This window comes from Schistocerca americana, chromosome 6 (genome assembly GCF_021461395.2).
Source record: "Schistocerca americana isolate TAMUIC-IGC-003095 chromosome 6, iqSchAmer2.1, whole genome shotgun sequence".
NCBI lineage: Eukaryota > Metazoa > Arthropoda > Insecta > Orthoptera > Acrididae > Schistocerca > Schistocerca americana.
The window spans coordinates 357451779-357473746 of NC_060124.1; the positions used below are offsets into that span (position 1 = coordinate 357451779).

General features: G+C 44.4%; 1 protein-coding gene and 1 non-coding gene across 2 annotated transcripts in view; both read left to right on the forward strand.

Annotated features, from left to right (window-relative positions):
• Positions 1-21968, forward strand: part of LOC124619319 (protein turtle-like) — a 906568-nt gene that overhangs the window by 377438 nt on the left and 507162 nt on the right. The gene's annotated exons all lie outside the window — the stretch shown is intronic.
• On the forward strand, positions 21372-21443 carry Trnat-agu. The gene has a single exon. It is a non-coding gene; the product is annotated as a tRNA-Thr (tRNA).

Sequence of the window (21968 nt, forward strand, 5' to 3'; positions counted from 1 at the left end):
ACAGGATCAAAGCGAACAGTTTAACAATGTTACTTCGCCTATGGAGTTCATAGGCGAAATAACATTGTTAAACTGTTCGCTTTGATCCTGTGCACATTACACATGTTGTACAAATGGAGATGATATTTTAATTACTGACGACGCCTTTTGGCATAATTGTTTCATTATTCTCCAGTGCATGATGTAATTTTAGAAGTTTACTTCTGATGAAGGTATATTTATATGTACCGAAACTTTGGTCAAGAATTTTAATAAAAAAATTCTATCCTGCAACTGTTTTTGGCTGCCATCCTTTATTGTGAAGAATTTTAACAGTTGCTGCTGCAGCCATGTTTAAAATCTTGGTATATTATGTTAATGATCTGGAAATTGTTCTGCAGCACTACAGTAGGTTTGTCTTTATAATCCTTTGTAATCTAATCAACGTCCGCCCCTGGTGGCTGAGTGGTCAACGCGACGGAATGTCATACCTAACGGGCCGGGTTCGGTTCCTCCGCTCAGGGACTGGGTGTTGTGTTGTTCTTATCATCCTCACTTTATCCCCATCGACACCCAAGTCGCCGAAGTGGCGTCAACTCGAAAGACTTGCACCAGGCGAACGGTATGCCCGACGGGAGGCCCTAGCCACACCGCATTTCCATTTATTTTTATCTAATCAACGAACAGCAATCTTCCGACGAAATTCTCATGGAGGGAAAGCCGGAAGTCCCTATCATGTGACGTCATAGCGATAAAAAGTGTCTTCCAAGCTAACTGTAGCTGCCACGTTCTTCCCTAAAAATGTTATTTCTTCGTATCAAATTTGATCTTGAGCGAAATACGCTATAGAAAGCGTCCGAAATATTTATGTGTAAAAAATTTGTCTCCGGCCGTTGTAGCCGAGCGGTTCTAGGCGCTTCAGTCCGGAAACGCGCGACCGCTACGTCGCAGGTTCGAATCCTGCCTCGGGCATGGATGTGCGTGATGTCCTTAGGTTAGTTAGGTTTAAATAGTTCCAAGTCTAGGGGGCTGATGACCTCAGATGTCCCATAGTGCTTAGAGCCACTTGAACCATTAATAAATTTGTCCTTGCCGGAATACTTTTTGCAACAGCTGACGGGAATATCTAACAACTGAGTCATGCACTATCCCTAAATTCTTATCTCTTATGTCATTGACGTTTCAACATCACGATGTGTTGTGATCTTCAATCCAAAAACTGGTTGATGGAGGTCTCCAGGAAGTCGGTGGTTAAAAAGTCTCTTCAGTTTTGCATATATATATATATATATATATATATATATATATATATGCTGCAAACACCAAACATTTTATCTTTCTTGTTGTATTGAACTCTTTGGTTTCCATCACAATTATTGCCTTTCCTCCACTGCAGGACAAACTATTCTTGAAGGACAGAGTAGGTGTCCCGTCACTCTATACTTTCTTTAGTTAGGGTACAATGACTAAAGACGTGTTAAGATATCAGAGAACAACTTCCTTGGTTCTAGAGGGTAAAAACTGTAGGGGAAAACAGGTATTGAAATACATCCAACAAATAATTGAGGACGAAGGGTGCAAGTACTACTGTAAGATGAAGAGTATAGCGCAGGAGGGGAATTCGTGGCGGGCTGCATCAAATCCGTCAGAAGACTGATGACAAATAGATTGGGTGGAATAATAATCAGATTCTGGCACGGTAAAACCAGGTTGTTCCATGGATGGAGTAAATTGCACTTCCCTGTCACAGCAAAGCTAGGCTGTAATCTTGCTGGCGAGAGAGTCTTTATTGGAAGGGGAGAGCCTCCATCTTGTGCCCAGTGGGGAAATTGACTAATTTCCATCCCAATCCTGACTGTGTATAGGATTCGTCCTCACTTGGAGGGACCTTCAAATTGATCAACTTGGAAACTGTGGGGTGTGCACAGGCGTTACAACACAGAGAGAAAAAGGTTGTCATTCAAAACTTCGCGTGTTATTAACAGTCGTCAGTTAATATCCTTCACAGTTACTCTTGTAGTGGCGGTCTGTCTAACACAGTTTGTTGGACAGAACACAAAATGCATTTGGATAGCTGGTAAAATTCTGCAGGTACTGATAACAGTAGAACAGTGTAGTCGTCAACAGAAAACCAGGCATAACCAATGCCCGGTTTGTAAATAGTTCTATAGTGATAGTCCAAGTGGGGATGGTTTCCTGGTGGCGTTCAGGTAGTGTCTGGCTGGAATAAGCAAATTAGGTCCAAGCATTTTTGTTCCATTGTTTTATACCATTATTTGTTGAGCTGTGCGATTTCTGACCCATTACAGAGTCAGGGACTTTTCATTCAAAGAGCAATCGAACTCTTAATAGGGGGAGAGGATATCCCAAGTGGCAAACTTTTGGAAGTAACTTCCAGATCTGGCGTTTGCCTTAACACCAAGGGATACGTCCCAGAAACCTGGATCCGTACCAGAGGATGGTAACTACTTGTATGTCTAAATTATTTCAGGGACAATGTGTCACAGAAAAAAGTTTGTGGATGTGCAGGTGTTTTGTTTATGTGGAAAAAAAAGAGTAAGGTTGATGACTTGTTCACCTTGTGCGCGACTGAGGATGACTGTTCTCGCAGGTCACCGTTTTTTTCATTTTTTTATTTTTGTCTCCAATGTAAGGCAAGCCACAAATTTGAATGTGACCGCTTTTTCAGCCACACAGATTTAACGCTGTATAATGGAGATTAGAAATATTTTAAAATGCTGCTATAGTAGAGGTGAAGTTAAATATCATTGATCTTCGTGTGGAGGGGATGGCTTCGATGCTGTGTGACGTGGCAATTTTTTTTTTTTTTGACGGGTGTGCATTCTACTTATATTTACATTTGTCCTCTGTCAACGTCAGTACGTGTATTTGTTCCATTGCCCAGAGTACCTGCACTAAGCGCTGGGAGCGTCAACGTGAATGTTGTGTTGTGTAATTAATAACGTCGTGTTTCAGTGAATGGTACACTGTGATACATGTTTGGATAGGTCTTTAGGAGAGGAAATGAATTACCAAATAAAAAATAAAGTGTGCCATTTAAAAAAGTCATACCTCTGTTCATATCTTTGTAAAAAACAAAGCTACAACGAAGGCAATCATGCTGATTGATGTCGCCCTAACGGCTAAAGAAGATTTGCTTGAAACATTTTGTAATTTGCATCAGGACAAACAGTTATTAAGGGTGGTCAAGATAAATGGTGTTGCTTATAATCCAGCAATCTCGTTTGTACGAAAGGGTGTAGGCCCAGTAAAATTAAAGTTCCTGATTCGCTTCTAAAACATCTTTCTCATTTGGAGACGCTCGTTTTAAGTTTTTTGTTCTATCAGTTTACAGGGTTAGGTGCTGTACGGTATACATAGATAATGGACCCTGATACTTTGGTGAAATGTTGTCGTCACAGGTCCCGCGAATACTAAAGAACGCCTAGTGTAACCAGGAAGTGTCATCAAACATTTTGCCTCTAATGGAAGCCGTTCTCATGACGTAATCTGTCGTCCCTAAACTTCTGATGCATTTGAAACATCCTGTATATACACCGGTGTCCAAAATTAAAGCAACAAACGGAAATTATACAAAGTTGCGTTTATTTTGCCACAAAACAGTATAAACAGGTAAAGCAACGTAGAAACAGTGTAAAGAATACAGAAAGTCAACAACTGCAACACGCATAGCAGTAGACGAAAACGTTCTTCGTTTTTTTCCAAGTTAACAGATTTGCACATACATTCCGACAACTGGTTAATGTGCTCAGTATGAGCTGTGACTACCTCTGGCAGCAATACGGGTCTGACAACGACGGAGCATGGTGTGAATAACATCATCAATGTCAAATTAAAGCAGTAACAGCCCTCGGCCGCAAAAATGATGTCTTTTCACCTACGTTTCGCAACTACTAAGTTTGCCTTCATCAGAAGCAAAACACTGAAACTGGCATTCACGTATGACATAAATATCAAGCGATAAAGCTTAAGTCACAAAATTTTAAAATAGAAAACGTAGAAGGCCAGCCAATATGGACTGCTCACACATGTGGAGCTACGGTAGCATTTTATGCGTGAAATGCCAGTTTGAGTGTTTTACTTCTGATGGGCCGGCCGCTGGTGGCCGAGCGGCTCTAGGCGCCTCAGTCCGGAACTGAGTGACTGCTACGGTCGCAGGTTCGAATCCTGCCTCGGGCATGGATGTGTATGATGTCCTTAGGTTAGTTAGGTTTAAGTAGTTCTAGGGGACTGATGACCTTAGATGTTAAGTCCCATAGTGCTCACAGCCATTTGAACCATTTTACTTCTGATGAAGGTACTCTTAGTAGTGCCGAAACCTAGGTCAAAAGACTTCATTTTTGCGACCGAGGGCTGTTATTGCTTTAATTTTACTTTGTAAACGGCCGCTGACAACGCAGCCATGTTCAAAACTTAAATCATCAATGTCATTTTGAGACATAACACCCATTCTTCCTGCGGAGCTGCTCGCAAGTCAAGGAGAGTAGTTCTTGGATGCTGGCGTGATGCATCTCGTCTTCCTAGTGCATCTTTGGGATTCAAATAGGGAGAGCGAGCAGGCCACGTTATGCGTGCAGTATCTTCCGTTTCCAAGAAAACATCAGCCACTTGGGGTGTGTGAGGTCGAGCATTATCGTCCAATAGTACGAAGCCTGGGAGCACAGCACCTCGCAACAGCTGTACATGAGGTCCCAAGACGTCGCTACACTTTGGAACCGCGCGACCGCTACGGTCGCAGGTTCGAATCCTGCCTCGGGCGTGGATGTGTGTGATGTCCTTAGGCTAGTTAGGTTAAAGTAGTTCTAAGTTCTAGGGGACTGATGACCTCAGAAGTTGAGTCCCATAGTACTCAGAGCCATTTGAACATTTTGAACCGTATTTGGAGGTACCCCATGTCTTTTGTCATCTCAGTGTATAAGACCTATGTAATCTCCCCAGAGGAATGTTCTATCTTGTGGGTGCCTCAACCGTGGCCTGTTTGCATTGTTCGACAGAAAACGCTTCTGTGGCTATTCTCATCCAAACAGAATGGCGTCGCACAGTAGGATGTCCAGAATGTGTCGCTGTTGCAGAGTCGGCTGTTTCCCGCGCTTTAGAGGTGGACTTCTGCAGCAAAGTGAAAGTGGTCCAGGGTCTTTATTGGCTAATAACGCGGAACGGGAACGGCACGTCACGGCAGCGGTGTCTCCTCCCCTCCCCTGCCCTCTCCTCATTCGCCTCCCTCCCCCACACCCCATCCCCCCAAAATCCACCGGTTCCCTTCCCGCCTCCACCAGCTAATGGTAATCTGATATGGGCGACGCAGTCGCGAGGCAGTAATCATTTATTAGGAGGCCGAGATTGGCTGCCACCGCCGCGGAACGCCCAGTAAACGGCTCGTAAAGCGCCGCCATTTTTAGACGGATTAGCTGTTCGAGAGGCGCAGTTCTGCCCGCTGTGCACGTCGTCACCAGAGAGGAGAATATCCCTGCGCTCGAAGGAGAACACGTTTAACCGTTTTCCGATGTGTATCCTCAGATACAAACCACCGCTGTTTGGTCAGCACCTATAGCGATCCCTGAATCTGTGTCTGAGCCGAAGAGGAGTCGGGGGAGAGGGGAGGGGCTTGTGGCTTATCACTGTCTGCAGAATACAGGGCGATTAAAAGTGCACTGATTTACAAAAACTTCTTTTATTTTTTTTATTTTTTTATTTATTTATTTTTTTGTTGGCAATGGCGGGTAGTATACAATATTTACAACAACCAAGAGGGAAAATACAAATGGGAGACCGAGATCAAAGCTTCTGGATTAGAAAGGTTATAAGACGGGAATGTAGTGTTTCGTGTCTACTGCCATCTCTATACATTGAAGAAGCAAATGCAGATTTTTTTAAAAAAGCGCAAGAGTGCGAATAAATTTCAGGGTGTAAAGATGTCAACGATAACATTCGCTGATCGCGCTGCTATCACCACTGAAAATGATGATGAATTACAGGACCTTGTTCAACAGAGTGGCAACACTAAGGGATTGAGAGTAAGCCGAAGAAAGACGAAAGCAATTAGGAGTAGCAGAGATAAAAGTTACGACAAAGTTAACATCAAAACCGCGGACAAATTGAAGGAATTCTGCTATTTTAGAAGTGGAGTAACACGTGACAGACGAAGTTAGGAGCCCATGTAAAGGAGACAAGCAAAGGCAAAGAGGGCATTCCTGGCTAAAATAAGTCCACTTGTGTCAAACACTGGACTCTTATTCGGGAGGATGACAGTTCAAAGCCGCGTCTTGCCATCGTGATTTAGGTTTTCCGTGATTTCCCTAAATCTTCTTCAGGCAAATGCCGGAATGGTTCCTTTGAAAGGGGACGGCCGACTTCCTTCCTCATCCTTCCTTAATCCGATGGAAACGATGACCGCACTGTTTAGTCACCCCCCCCCCCCCTCCCAAAAAAAATAAATAAAAAGAAAATCAACAAACCAACCAACTTGGGTCAAACATCGGCTACTATAACAAGAGGAATAAATTTTTCAGAATATACGTTTGGATGTCAGCATTGTGTAACGTGAACTATGGACTGTAGAAAAACCGGGTAAGGAGAAGATCAAATAGTTTGGGTTGCGTTGCTGTAGGACAATTTTGAAATTTAGGTGGACTGATAGAATAGAGAGAGAAGTTGTGGGCAGAATTGGCGAAGGAAGGAACATGTGGGAAACATTGACAAGAAGAAGGAATACGATGATAGCACATGTGTTAAGACATCAAGGAATAACTTTCTTGGTACTTTAGGAGGCTACAGTGGATAAGAAATGCAGGGGACGGGAGAGACTGGAATATGTCCAAGAAATAATTCAGGATGTTGGATGCAGGTTTTTTTTTTTTTTTTTGTCATCAGTCTACTGACTGGTTTGATGCGGATGCGACCCGTCACGAATTCCTTTCCTGTGCTAACCTCTTCATCTCAGAGTAGCACTTGCAACCTACGTCCTCAATTATTTGCTTGACGCATTCCAATCTCTGTCTTCCTCTACAGTTTTTGCCCTCTACAGCTCCCTCTGGTACCATGGAAGTCATTCCTTCATGTCTTAGCAGATGTCCTATCATCCTGTCCCTTCTCCTTATCAGTGTTTTCCACATATTCCTTTCCTCTCCGATTCTGCATAGAACCTCCTCATTCCTTACCTTATCAGTCCACCTAATTTTCAACATTCGTCTATAGCACCACATCTCAAATGCTTCGATTCTCTTCTGTTCCGGTTTTTCCACAGTCCATGTTTCACTGCCATACAATGCTGTACTCCAGACGTACATCCTCAGAAATTTCTTCCTCAAATTAAGGCCGGTATTTCATATTAGCAAACTTCTCTTGGCCAGAAATGCCTTTTTTGCCATAGCGAGTCTGCTTTTGATGTCCTCCTTGCTCCGTCCGTCATTGGTTATTTTACTGCCTAGGTAGCAGAATTCCTTAACTTCATTGACTTCGTGACCATCAATCCTGATGTTAAGTTTCTCGCTGTTCTCATTTCTACTACTTCTCATTACCTTCGTCTTTCTCCGATTTACTCTCAAACCATACTGTATACTCACTAGACCGTTCATTCCGTTCAGCAGATCATTTAATTCTTCTTCACTTTCACTCAGGATAACAATGTCATCAGCGAATCGTATCATTGATATCCTTTCACCTTGTATTTTAATTCCACTCCTGAACTTTTCTTTTATTTCCATCATTGCTTCCTCGATGTACAGATGGAAGAGTAGGGGCGAAAGGCTACAGCCTTGTCTTACACCCTTCTTAATACGAGCACTTCTTGATCGTCCACTCTTATTATTCCCTCTTGGTTCTTGTACATATTGTATATGACCCGTCTCTCCCTATAGCTTATCCCCACTTTTTTCAGAATCTCGAACAGCTTGCACCATTTTATATTGTCGAACGCTTTTTCCAGGTCGACAAATCCTATGAAAGTGTCTTGATTTTTCTTTAGCCTTGCTTCCATTATTAGCCGTAACGTCAGAATTGCCTCTCTCGTCCCTTTACTTTTCCTAAAGCCAAACTGATCGTCACCTAGCGCATTCTCAATTTTCTTTTCCATTCCTCTGTATATTATTCTTGTAAGCAGCTTCGATGCATGAGCTGTTAAGCTGATTGTGCGATAATTCTCGCACTTGTCAGCTCTTGCCGTCTTCGGAACTGTGTGGATGATGCTTTTCCGAAAGTCAGATGGTATGTCGGCAGACTCATATATTCTACACACCAACGAGAATAGTCGTTTTGTTGCCACTTCCCGCAATGATTTTAGAAATTCTAATGGAATGTTATCTATCCCTTCTGCCTTGTTTGACCGTAAGTCCTCCAAAGCTCTTTTAAATTCCGATTCTAATACTGGATCCCCTATCTCTTCTAAATCGACTCCTGTTTCTTCTTCTATCACATCAGACAAATCTTCACCCTTATAGAGGCTTTCAATGTATTATTTCCACCTATCTGCTCTCTCCTCTGCATTTAACAGTGGAATTCCAGTTGCACTCCTAATGTTACCACCGTTGCTTTTAATGTCACCAAAGTTTGTTTTGACTTTCCTGTATGCTGAGTCTGTCCTTCCGACAATCATATCTTTTTCGATGTCTTCACATTTTTCCTGCAGCCATTTCGTCTTAGCCGCCCTGCACTTCCTATTTATTTCATTCCTCAGCTACTTGTATTTCTGTATTCCTGATTTTCCCGGAACATGTTTGTACTTCCTCCTTTCATCAATCAACTGAAGTATTTCTTCTGTTACCCATGGTTTCTTCGCAGCTACCTTCTTTGTACCTATGTTTTCCTTCCCAACTTCTGTGCTGGCCCTTTTTAGAGATGTCCATTCCTTTTCAACTGTACTGCCTACTGCGCTATTCCCTATTGCTGTATCTATAGCGTTAGAGTACTTCAAACGTATCTCGTCATTCCTTAGTACTTCCGTATCCCACTTCTTTGCGTATTGCTTCTTCCTGACTAATGTCTTGAACTTCAGCGTACTATTCATCACTACTATATTGTGATCTGAGTCTATATCTGCTCCTGGGTACGTCTTACAGTCCAGTATCTGATTTCGGAATCTCTGTCTGACCATTATGTAATATAATATAATTGATATCTTCCCGTATCTCCCGGCCTTTTCCAAGTATACCTCCTCATCTTGTGATTCTTGAACAGGGTATTCGCTATTACTAGCTGAAACTTGTTACAGAACTCAATTAGTCTTTCTCCTCTTTCATTCCTTGTCCCAAGCCCATATTCTCCTGAAACCTTTTCTTCTACTCCTTCGCCTACAATTGCATTCCAGTCGCCCATGACTATTAGATTTTCTTCCCCCTTTACATACTGCATTATCCTTTCAATATCCTCATACACTTTCTCTATCTGTTCTTCTTCAGCTTGCGACGTCGGCATGTATACCTGAACTACCGTTGTCGGTGTTGGTCTGCTGTCGATTCTGATTAGAACAACCCGGTCACTGAACTGTTCACAGTACAACACCCTCTGCCCTAGCTTCCTATTCATAACGAATCCTACACCTGTTATACCATTTTCTGCTGCTGTTGATATTACCGGATACTCATCTGACCAGAAATCCTTGTCTTCCTTCCACTTCACTTCACTGACCCCTACTATATCTAGATTGAGCCTTTGCATTTCCCTTTTCAGATTTTCTAGTTTCCCTACCACGTTCAAGCTTCTGACATTCCACGCCCCCGACTCGTAGAACGTTATCCTTTCGTTGATTATTTAATCTTTTTCTCATGGTAACCTCCCCTTTGGCAGTCCCCTCCCGGAAATCCGAATGGGGGACTACTCCGGAATCTTTTGCCGATGGAGAGATCATCACCCACTTCTTCAATTACAGGCCACATGTCCTGTGGATACACGTTACGTGTCTTCAATGCAGTGGTTTCCATTGCCTTCTGCATCCTCATGTCGCTGATCATTGCTGATTCTTCCGCCTTTGGGGACAATTTCCCTCCCCTAGGACAAGAGAGTGCCCTGAACTTCTATCCGCTCCTCCGCCCTCTTTGACAAGGCCATTGGCAGAATGAGGCTGACTTCTTATGCCGGAAGTCTTCGGCTGCCAATGCTGATTATTTATCAAAATTTAGGCAGTGGCAGGTATCGAACCCGGGACCGAAGACGTTTTGATTATGAATCAAAGACGCTACCGCTAGACCACGGTTCTAATCTGCGGTGAAGAGGTTGGTACAGGGGGGTGGGCGGGGGGGGGGGGGATTCGTGGCAGCTCTCACAAAGCTAGTGGGAAGACTGATGACTCATAATGAGAAACAAAAAAATAAAAACATTCCATCGTCATTCTGGTGTGAGCGGTAAATCCAAATATGTTTCTAATTCTTATCTGTCTGTCACAGTCTTCTTATATCACTTATACAAGTAAAGATATCTTGAGTAGACATCAAGAAACATATCAGTTCTTCATGACGTTACTAACTATATCACATTCGATATTAATGCTAATGAGCATCAGCGCAGAATATATGACCGCAAAGTTAAGTTCTAGATCTTTGGGACAGTATGAGTGTGAGTATGGAGCATGAAGATCAAAAACAAATGCTGAGTTGCCCTGTGCTGTACAAGGAGCTGACATTATAAGATTTATGAAAAAGTGAAGAATAGCATGCCTTGGTGATGATCATAGGATGGATGCTGGAACAACGAGGAAAACCTCTACGAATGGAGGTGAACTGGAGGAAGACAAAGTGGGAGAATGTTAAAAGGAAAACGGCGAAAAGACGATGTAGAAACTCCATTTCTATGGGATGGTGAAGAAGCGGACTGAATAGGGTAGAATGGAGGAAACACGTTGAAGATGCTAAGACGCTACACGAGGGATAATGCCTCGATAAGAAGAAGAGTCGATCACTTCAAAGGAGGTCATGAATTCATGTCACACAATATTGTCGCGGTATCTACTTTGTGGCATTTGTCATTTACAGAAAATGAGTTGTCTTAAAGTAATACACATCACCTTTTTCCTTGTACGTAGTGTCTTTCCTGAGTCGACAATAATGCAATAAAAATTCAACAAGGTAGACTCTACCCACTTCCTTCATAGCCTGTTTCTAAAGTTGAAAAGTACACTACTGGCCATTAAAATTGCCACACCACGAAGATAACGTGCTACAGGCGCGAAATTTAACCGACAGGAAGAGGAGGCTGTGATATGCAAGTGATCAGCTTTTCAGAGCATTCACACAAGGTTGGCGCCGGTGGCGACACCTACAACGTGCTGACGTGACGAAAGTTTCCAACCGATTTCTCATACACAAACAGCAGATGACGGGCGTTACCTGGTGAAATGTTGTTGTGAAGCCTCGTGCAAAGAAGAGAAATGCGTTTCCGACTTTGATAAAGGTCGGATTGTAGCCTATCGCGATTGAGGTTTATCGTATCGCGACATTCCTGCTCGCGTTAGTCGAAATCCAATTACTGTTAGCAGAATATGGAATCGGTGAGTTCAAGAGGGTAATACGGAACGCCGTGCTGGATCCCAACGGCCTCGTATCACTAGCAGTCGAGATGACAGGCATCTTATCCGCATGGCTGTAACGGATCGTGCAGCCACGTCTCGATCCCTGAGTCAACACATGGGGACGTTTGCAAGACAACAGCCATCTGCACGAACAGTTCGACGACGTTTGCAGCAACATGGACTATCAGCTCAGAGACCATGGCTGCGGTTACCCTTGACGCTGCATCACAGGCAGGAGAGCCTGCGATGGTGTAGTCAACGACAAACCTGGGTGCACGAATGACAAAACGTCATTTTTTCGGATGAATCCAGGTTCTGTGCACAGCATCACGATGGTCGCATCCGTGTTTGGCGACATCGCGGTGAACGCACATTGGAAGCGTGTATTCGTCATCGCCATACTGGCGTATCACCCGCAGTGATGGTATGAGGTGTCATTGTTTACACGTCTCGGTCACCTCATGTTCGCATTGACGGCATTTTGAACAGTGGACGTTACATTTGAGATTTGTTACGACCCGTGCCTCCACCCTTCATTCGATCCCTGCGAAACCCTACATTTCAACAGGATAATGCACGACCGCATGTTGCAGGTTCTGTACGGTCCTTTCTGGATACAGAAAATGTTCGACTGCTGCCCTGGCCAGCACATTCTCCAGATTTCTCACCAACTGGAAACGTCTGGTCAACGGTGGCCGAGCAACTGGCTCGTCACAATACGCCAGTCACTACTCTTGATGAACTGTGGTATCGTGTTGAAGCTGCACGGGCAGCTGTACCTGTACACGCCATCCAAGCTCTGACTCAATGCCCAGGCGTATCAAGGCCGTTATTAGGGCCAGAGGTGGTTGTTCTGGGTACCGATTTCTCAGGATCTATGCACCCAAATTGCGTGAAAATGAAATCACGTGTCAGTCCTAGTATAATATATTTGTCCAGTGAATACCAGTTTATCATCTTCATTTTTTCTTGGTGTAGCAATTTTAATGGCCAGTAGTGTAGACACTGGCGGCACTCCTTGAGCAGCGCGACCCCGCCTCTGAGGAGGCTGATGTCGGCAGGCTATCAGCGGGCCACAGCGGCCGTGATCGCGCTGCCCTACACCCCGCCCCCCCCCCCCCCTTCCCAACCCCAAGGTCCGGCGGGACGCGGTCCGCGCCACTTGGCGGCCGCTGCGCTGCCCCGCCCCCACCCTTCCTTACCCCTATCCCTGTCCCTGTCCCTGTCCCTGCAGGAGCCGGCGCCGTGATTTCCCGCGGGACGCCCTCCACCGCTGCGTCTCCCTACCGGAGCCGGGAATCTCAGCCGGCGTCGCCGCCAGGCCACAGGCCACCGCTGTCGCAGCGCGATAGCCGCCGGGCCTCTGCAGCCCCTCAATCGCTGACAAACACATGAAAGGCCTCACAATCGCTCTTTGTGGGAAATTTTGCTAAGCTCTTTCACTCGGGACAGTTTTATTAACACGTTTCTTTAGGTCGTTTTCTTGTCTGTCTGTTTGTCTGTTCGGTACAAACTTTGCAGATTTCCATTCGTTATGGGTGGGGGTATGAGAGGGAGTGAAAAAGCTTGGTAACGCCTGAATCTCTGTTGCGCTGCAACACCAATGTGTTGTAAGGGGTAGTATCGTATTACGTTCCAAATGGTGTGCAAGCGGACGCATACGGCTGAGCAGGAATAGGTGGGGGGGGGGGGGGGGGAGAGAAGATATTTACAATATAATATGTGACATACTCGTACATGGGCAAAGCTACAGTACATATAAAACTGCTAATATAAAAAAATATAAACCATCATAATTTTAAAAATCCATTGAGAAATTTGACAAACACACAAGATAAAAAAGGAAAATTATTTACATGAAAATGAAAGTTTAATAAGACAAAAACGCAAAACTAATTACTTAAATAAAAATAAAATTCTAATGTAATTCATTTTATAACCAGAGTACAAAGTATAAAATAATTTCTTCTAGTCCGTTAAGGATTCCTAACCTCCTACAGATAGCCTTAAAATTTATGCTTGTGAATTTTTACTGCCTATAACAATACTAAGATATGACTATACTAAGATATGCAATGAAAGACATGGGACACATGCTGCAAATAAACGCTAAGAAGTGAACAATTTGTGCATCAAATGTATACTGTATGCACCCCAAGTTCTTCGTTACAGATCTTGCAAGTATTGCCATAGCTATCAAAAATTCACAAGCCCAAACTTCCAGGACTATCTGTATGGAGTTAGGAATCTGTATCAGGATAAAAGGAATTATTTTATATTAGCCCTGTTTTAAAATGTACACATACACTCCGTCTTCAGCCCACGAGTGGCCTACCGGGACCATCCGACCGCCGTGTCATCCTCGGTAGAGGATGCGAATAGGAGGGGCGTGGGGTCAGCACACCACTCTCCCGGTCGTAAGATGGTATTCTTGAACGAAGCCGCTACTATTCGGTCGAGTAGCTCCTCAGTTGGCATCGCGAGGCTGAGTGCACTCCGAAAAATGGCAACAGCGCATGGCGGACTGGATGGTCACACATCCAAGTGCCGACCACGCCCGACAGCGCTTAACTTCCGTGATCTCAAGGGAACCGGTGTATCCACTGCGGCAAGGCCGTTGACCGTTTTAAAATGTGCTGTATTAAAAATTTACTTTTGTTATTATAATTACGCAGCTATGCAATCTACCCTTGCTAATTCCAACCTCGATCAAACGAAATTTTTGCCCAGTTCCTCGAATCAACCTCGAGAAATTGAAGCAATTACAAACTGCAGATGCAAACGATAGCTGTTTACAACGTACCACAGTGGTGCAGGTTAAGTCAAGACGAACAATTAGGTATAAGACACTTGCGCTCCGCAAGTCGGGAAACAACCCTACCCTGGCCTACAAAACCCACATAAGCTATTGCACATGCGCGCCGTGAAACAATTCGAGTGCCCTCTCGCCCTCTTACGCCACCGCCTTTCGTTAACATTAGTACGTTAATCCTTCCTGTAAGGTTAATGAAAAAAAACACGTTATGCGGAAACTAATTATGCTCCCAATTAGATCTAAATTTAACCCTTATGTGCACAATAGGCTTCGTAGTGAGAAGGGGAGAGAAAAAAAATGACTTAATTATTGATTTGAGGTTGCTTCCCGGCTTTATAGACCACAAGTGACCTATACCATATTCGTCTAGACATAACCTACACCACCATAGCACGCTGTAAACCATTATCGTTTACACTTTGTATATTTCAAAGTCAAGTCAGCGGCTACCTAACACTCGGTAATTATAAATGTTTCGTCAGTTGTTCAGTTAGTTGTTTCGTCATTCAACTCCTCGCCAAATTCCTTTGTTTTCTCAACAATGCATCCTCACATCACTGTTTAAATACCGAGCGATGTGGCGCAGTGGTTAGCACAGTTGTTCAGTTAGTTGTTTCGTCATTCAACTCCTCGCCAAATTCCTTTGTTTTCTCAACAATGCATCCTCACATCACTGTTTAAATACCGAGCGAGGTGGCGCAGTGGTTAGCACACTGGACTCGCATTCGGGAGGACGACGGTTCAATCCCGTCTCCAGCCATCCTGATTTAGGTTTTCCGTGATTTCCCTAAATCGTTTCAGGCAAATGCTGCGATGGTTCCTTTCAAAGGGCATGGCCGATTTCCTTCCCCATCCTTCCCTAACCCGAGCTAGCGCTCCCTCCCTAATGACCTCGTTGTCGACGGGACGTTAAACAACACTAACCTAACTGTTTAAATTAGCTGTAAAAATTTCTGCAAAGAAGTAAAAATGTTCGACTTTCACCATTTCGTCACTTACGCAGTACATCCCACTAAATGTAACACCTGGTGACAGTGGCTAGGCCGGCCGAAGTGGCCGTGCGGTTAAAGGCGCTGCAGTCTGGAACCGCAAGACCGCTACGGTCGCAGGTTCGAATCCTGCCTCGGGCATGGATGTTTGTGATGTCCTTAGGTTAGTTAGGTTTGACTAGTTCTAAGTTCTAGGGGACTAATGACCTCAGCAGTTGAGTCCCATAGTGCTCAGAGCCATTTGAACCATTTTTTTTTTTTGACAGTGGCTATTGTATGCGTAATGCCGTTTGGGTTGAAGTGGTCCAGACACTCTGGCAGCTATTGTTTATGCTCATGACCAAAGTTCTGAGCGACCTCCCAGAAGAAGGGAATGGGCCTGACAGCAGCAAACATCACAGTGTTGTGGCATTCACTCTAAAGACTAGTTGACGCAGCTCTCCAGGCTGATCTGTCCTCTCAAAGACTCTTCATACTTGCATGTATATACTACAGGCTGTATACATTTTACCGCCTGTTGTGTTGACGCCTTAATCGCCCTCTACAAGCACCTTAAAATTTGGCCTTCTTTTACCCCATGTTCCAACATAAAAGTCTTTTCTCCGCGATTCGTTTCAGACGTCTTTCGAGCAACTATCCATCTTCAATATTTTTCGGCAGCACCACATTTCCGAAACTTCTGTTCTTTTTTGGTCTGTTCTGTTTATCGTCCACGTTTCACTTCCACTTGAGACTGCTCGACGCAAATACTGTTCAGAAAATATTTCCTAACATTTAACCTTATATTTGATGTAAAAAAATTTGCTTTCCCAGAAAAGCTTTTCATTTCTGTTATCAATATGAATTTTATATGGTCTCTACGGCAGCCATCGTCAGTTATTTAGCTGCCCAAATAGCAAAACGCACCTACTGCTTTTCGTGTCTCATTTCCTAAGCCGGCCGCTGTGGGCGAGCGGTTCTAGGCGCTTCAGTTCGGAACCGCGCTGCTGCTACGGTAGCAGGTTCAAATCCTGCCTCGGGCATGGATGTGTGTGATGCCCCTAGGTTAGTTAGGTTTAAGTAGTTCTAAGTCTAGGGGACTGATGACCTCAGATGTTAAGTCCCATAGTGCTTAGAGCCATTTTTTTTTTAACGGCGGCACTGTTGTATAAGACATTCTCGGACCTCTTGCCGCCTCAGTTCAGGGTAAAACCTCAAGCTTCCGACGGCTTCCACCATTGTCTTCGTCAGGAGCAACTGACTGCTGCTGTGGTGGCCTTATATAGCGCAAAGACGGCTTCTGATTAGTCGGTTGTTACGTCATGTTGTCGCAGATGGTGTCAACCTTTGCACTGGTGGCACCACCGCTTCCGCTGTAGCGTAAACATTGTGACGAATATCTCTGGCTCTTCTCTGCATCGGCCGGCCGGAGTGGCCGTGCGGTTATGGGCGCTACAGTCTGGAACCGAGCGACCGCTACGGTCGCAGGTTCGAATCTTGCCTCGGGCATGGATGTGTGTGATGTCCTTAGGTTAGTTAGGTTTAATTAATTCTAAGTTCTAGGCGACTGATGACCTCTGAAATTAAGTCGCATAGTGCTCAGAGCCATTTTCTTCTCTGCATCGAGAGATCGCTTCCATGCACCGCGAAGATGATATCCGCTGTCACGGCTGAAGGTTTCCTCACACATTCTTATCTCTACAGCCTCTTTAATTATAGGGTCCCAGTATGTGGGAGCGTGGAACAAAACTTTTGTTCCGTCAAACAGTATTTTACGTATGTTTGTGGGGCTGTGCTCTGCAGTTGCAGATTTTTCCAGGAATCCTGAGCTTGAGGCGTAGGCTCTGCTTTATGTTATTAGGTCGGAAAATAGATCTGATACGTTTTCTTCCTAGAACTCTGCCAGTTATGCTGGATGTATCTCTGCAGAAGGGAAGGAATGCAATCTCTGGTTCATTACATGAATGTTCAATATTTTCACGTTTCCTTCTCTTGGAGAACGGTGATTTTATATAACGTGGCTCATAGTCGTTCTTTCGGAAAACATACTTCAGATGATTAATTTCGGAATGCAAGTGGATCTCGTCAGAAACTGTCTGGATCGGTGTAATAGTGTATTAAGGCTGCTCTTTTCTCGACTGGATGGTGAAAACTCTGGATGCTAAGATATAAATCAGTGTACGCCGGCTTGCGGTACACAGAGAGACCGAGACATCCATCCAACTTCCGTTGCACCAGAACGTCGAAAAACGGCAGCCTTTCCTCTGCCTTGACCGTGAACTGGATGTTTGGGTGCATGCTGTTCGTATGTTCCCGTAAGTGCTCGTGAGCTTCTACGCCGTGTAGCCAGACCATAAACGTGACGTCAACATAACGATAAAAAGATCTTTTAAAAGATATGTTGGAAACCATACCCGTTAACATTCATGAAAACTTCTGATTCATCAGGAAGCTTGGAAGCGCAGCAGGCATACCGGGATCATTCCAATGAAAACTGGCGACGACAGTTGTTGATGCACTATTGCTGTATTTTTATATACGGAAATTTTTTCTCTGTCATTTTCAGTCAGATAAGTCAGTTTTGTATACGCTTTATTGGATAGTTTACCTCTCCACCAAAAATAGACGTTACAAGGTTGAACAACAGGATTAGATTTTGGAGGAATCACTAATTGTACATGTCGGTGATTTCTCGTCATCCTGAAAGATTTCGTCACATAATTCAGGATTTGCTTGTCCTCCTGAACAGTCAATAGTGATATAAACTGTTCTGTTCCCCACATAAGAGTTTAAACAAAGGTTATGAATGCAATATACAGACCTGTCGCTAGTTTCCCAGATTTCCAAGATAATGTTTTATGTCATTAACTTAAGATTTGTTATAATATTTAAAACAATTTTTAAAAAAATGTGATATGCCGTGTTCGCATTGACCATCATAATTATGCTGTACAGATGGAGATGATATTTTAATTTTAACTACTGACGACGCCTTTGGCATGATTGTTTCATGCATCTCCATTGCAGGATGTGATTTGAGTGTATTTTTGCTTCTGATGAAGGTATATATAGATGTACCGAAACCGCGGTCAAGGATTTCAATAAATTTGTATCCTGCAACTGTTTGGCTATTATCATTTACCGTGAACAATTTAAAAATAAAAAAAGTTACCCGGAGATAGGATCGAACCTGGGCCGCCCGTGCACCTAGTGAGATCGTTACAGGCGCAGCCATTTCGCTGTGCTGCCATGGCATATAAACTGCCTGTAAAACTTTAGAGGCCTTTTTCTCGGAATCTTCTGGATAGTGCGCATTACATCTTTCGTGGATGAACAAACTTCAGGAATACTGCTACACTGGGAAGTGTCATTCCATACTGACATTTCGAGACAGTAAGTCCCCCTTGTAAGAGGGTTGCTTAGGTTGTCTCCTAGATCGTTTGTACAATTAAGGATCGACGGGAGTTTTTAACGCTGCCTTGTGACACCTTTGCCGGCCGGAGTGGCCGTGTGGTTCTAGGCGCTACAGTCTGGAGCCGAGCGACCGCTACGGTCGCAGGTTCGAATCCTGCCTCGAGCATGGATGTGTGTGATGTCCTTAGGTTAGTTAGGTTTAAGTAGTTCTAAGTTCTAGGCGACTGATCACCTCAGAAGTTAACCCTTTCATGGATAAAATTCATTTTTTACAGATTTTCAAAATATTAAGGTGATAACGGTTTCTTTTCAGTCCCATTATTATATTTTCACCACCAAAATATTTTTTAAGTTCTCCATTTTTTTACAACAGGAAGTGGGGCACATATGTCCCATGAACCATGAAGAGTTGATAATAGCCAGATCAAGAAAAAAAAAAAGAATAGTCGATGCCACAATTTTATGGATCGTCTGCCTACCATATATCTGTCACGTAGCCAATCAAATCCGTCAACGCCGCCCATTGTGTTATTGTAATAACTTACTACTTCAGGACAGCATACAGTTACCTTAGAGCCATCTTTCAGTTTTCTTTCAATAAATTTGACATCTTTTGGATTGTTGTATGTGGAAAGAAGGCAAACTGGTTAGTTGTCCTGCCATTTCACAGCAGCTACACCACACTTTACTGCAAACTGAAACTGTCCACGTTTGAGATTACTTTTTTTGTTTTCTAATATTCCTGGTAGTCCTATCCTCTTTCATCTTACAGTTCCACAACTATAGAGGCCTTTGTTCCTCAGTCCTTTCATCAACTTGTAAGTTGTGAAGAAATTATCGAAAACAATGATTCTGCCTCTGTAAAAAAAAAATGGTTGACACAGTTCCAGAACCAATCGTTCACACATCTGATAATTCTTGAAGTCTTGTATTGGGGTGCTGTATTTACCAGTGCACACTTCAAAATTTGAAACAAAACCGCTTTTCGAGTCTGCAAGACACCAAATTTTGTAGCCCCTCTTTGTTGGCTTAATGGGCATATACTGTTGGAGAGACATACGTCCCTTGAATGCCACCATTGATTCGTCTACTGCTAATGTAGAAGTGGCTCATATACTGCAAAACAGTTTTTGTTTAGTGCTGCAATAATGGGTCTAATTTTATAAAGTTTGTCATAGTTGGATCTGTTTTTGGAGGAAGAATAACACTGTTGTCATTGCAGTGCAGTCCCGATTTTTTCTCAGGTTCAGTACAGCCGTCCCTAGATGGCAGCACCATGCAGTGCTGGGTGACATATATCCCGACACTAGAAATGGCGCTCAAAGTTAGTGGGACATATATGACCCATCAACCACGAAAGGGTTAAGTCGCATAGAGCTCAGAGCTATTTGAACCATTTTGCGGCACCTTTCAGTTTTCTCTATGGACTTCTGTAGATACCAATGACTAGGCAAATTTCATGTTGATTTATCCGTGCGTGAGGGGTGTCGGTATCCCTCAGATGGACGAGACGGTGACCCTCACTTCAGGAGCGACGCTGGTACAGAAGGTTCTCTCACTGACACGTCGAGCCGCGTCCTAATTCCCACCTCGAATTGCACACCTCAGCTCAGCACGCCAGACCGACAGCGGGGCAGCAACTTGACGCTGCAGTCGCAGTCGGCCCGGCCCGGCGCGCCGATCGCCGCTGGTGGGGGTGGCGGTGGAGTTGGAGGTGGGGGTGGACGGGGGTGGGCACGCCGGTGGTCGATACGGCGGCCGCCACGGGGTGTGGCCGGCCCGCGCGCCCCAGACCTGCATTCTTCACGCGCCGGACCGCTGGCCGCCCTCAGCTCCGGCCTCACCTGTGCTGAACACAATCCAGCGAGGGAGACAACGGCGACACAGAAAGGCGGCAGCCGCTGTCGGTTGCTCAGCGACCCTCCACGTTAGAACAAACCCAAGTCTCTGCTCACTAGGCGGAAGCGTTAACCACTACATCACCCTGGCACAGTGGCTTTGCACAACTGCATGGATTACCCTATGATGCCTCTCCCCTCAGTCCAAAAAGGATGGGAATTTGGCGTGAGGAGAGACTCATGCCAGGATAGTGCAGAACCACTGTGCTAAGGTGATACAGTGGTTAGCCTATCTGCCTAGTGAGGAGGAGACCTCGATTCGAATCGCAGTCTTGGTACAAGTTTCAATTTGTCACTGCATTCTGCATATAAACATCACAGATGTTGATACTTGAAAACGTCTCTGGAGCAATGTAGCTTCATTTGTTTAAAGAACCTATGCTTGCATTTGAGCCACTATCCTCCTTTTCGTCCAAAGCTGAAGTGCTATTCCAACGTAGTTGGAGAGCCTCTGCTATGATGTTCGAGTTTAGGTTCAAATGGTTCAAATGGCTCTGAGCACTATGGGACTCAACTGCTGAGGTCATTAGTCCCCTAGAACTTAGAACTAGTTAAACCTAACTAACCTAAGGACATCGCAAACATCCATGCCCGAGGCAGGATTCGAACCTGCGACCGTAGCGGTCTTGCGGTTCCAGACTGCAGCGCCTTTAACCGCACGGCCACTTCGGCCGGCTCGAGTTTAGGGGTAATACCAAATGGCCTGAGGCTTGAATAGGAATTTGCATTGAGGAGGGAGGCGTGCTAGGGCAGTCCGTGTAATTGTGCAAAGCCACTGTGCCAGGATGGCGTAGTGGTTAGCGCATCTGCCTAGTGAGTAGAAGACCTGGGTTCGAATCCCGGCCTTGGCACAAGTTTTCATTCGTCACTTAAGTCTGCATATATACGACATAGGTGATTGTAACATGAGAATGTCTCTGGAACCATAGTTTCATTTGATAAACGCACAGATGCCTGGGTTTCAGCCAGGATCCCACATTTCGTTCAATGCTGAGGTGCTATTCCAACACAGTTGGAGAGACTCTGCAACGCTGTTCGAGTTCACGAATAGTATCACCTGGGCTGAGGCCTAAATGGGAATTTGGATTGGGGAGGGAGACGTGCTGGGATAGTCCATGCAGTTGTGCAAAGCCACTGTGCCAGGGTGCATAGTGGTTAGCGCATCTGCCTAATGAGCAGGAGAGCCGAGTTCGAATCCTGACATTGGTACAAACTTCCATTCGTTGCTCCACTCTGCATACATACATCATAGATGTCTGACACCTGAAAAGTTCTCTGCAATCATATAGCTTCATTTGATTGATGATACAGACTGTGTACAATGACATTATATTGAAACCACTATCTTGATGCACTTTTACGGCATAGATTGGCGG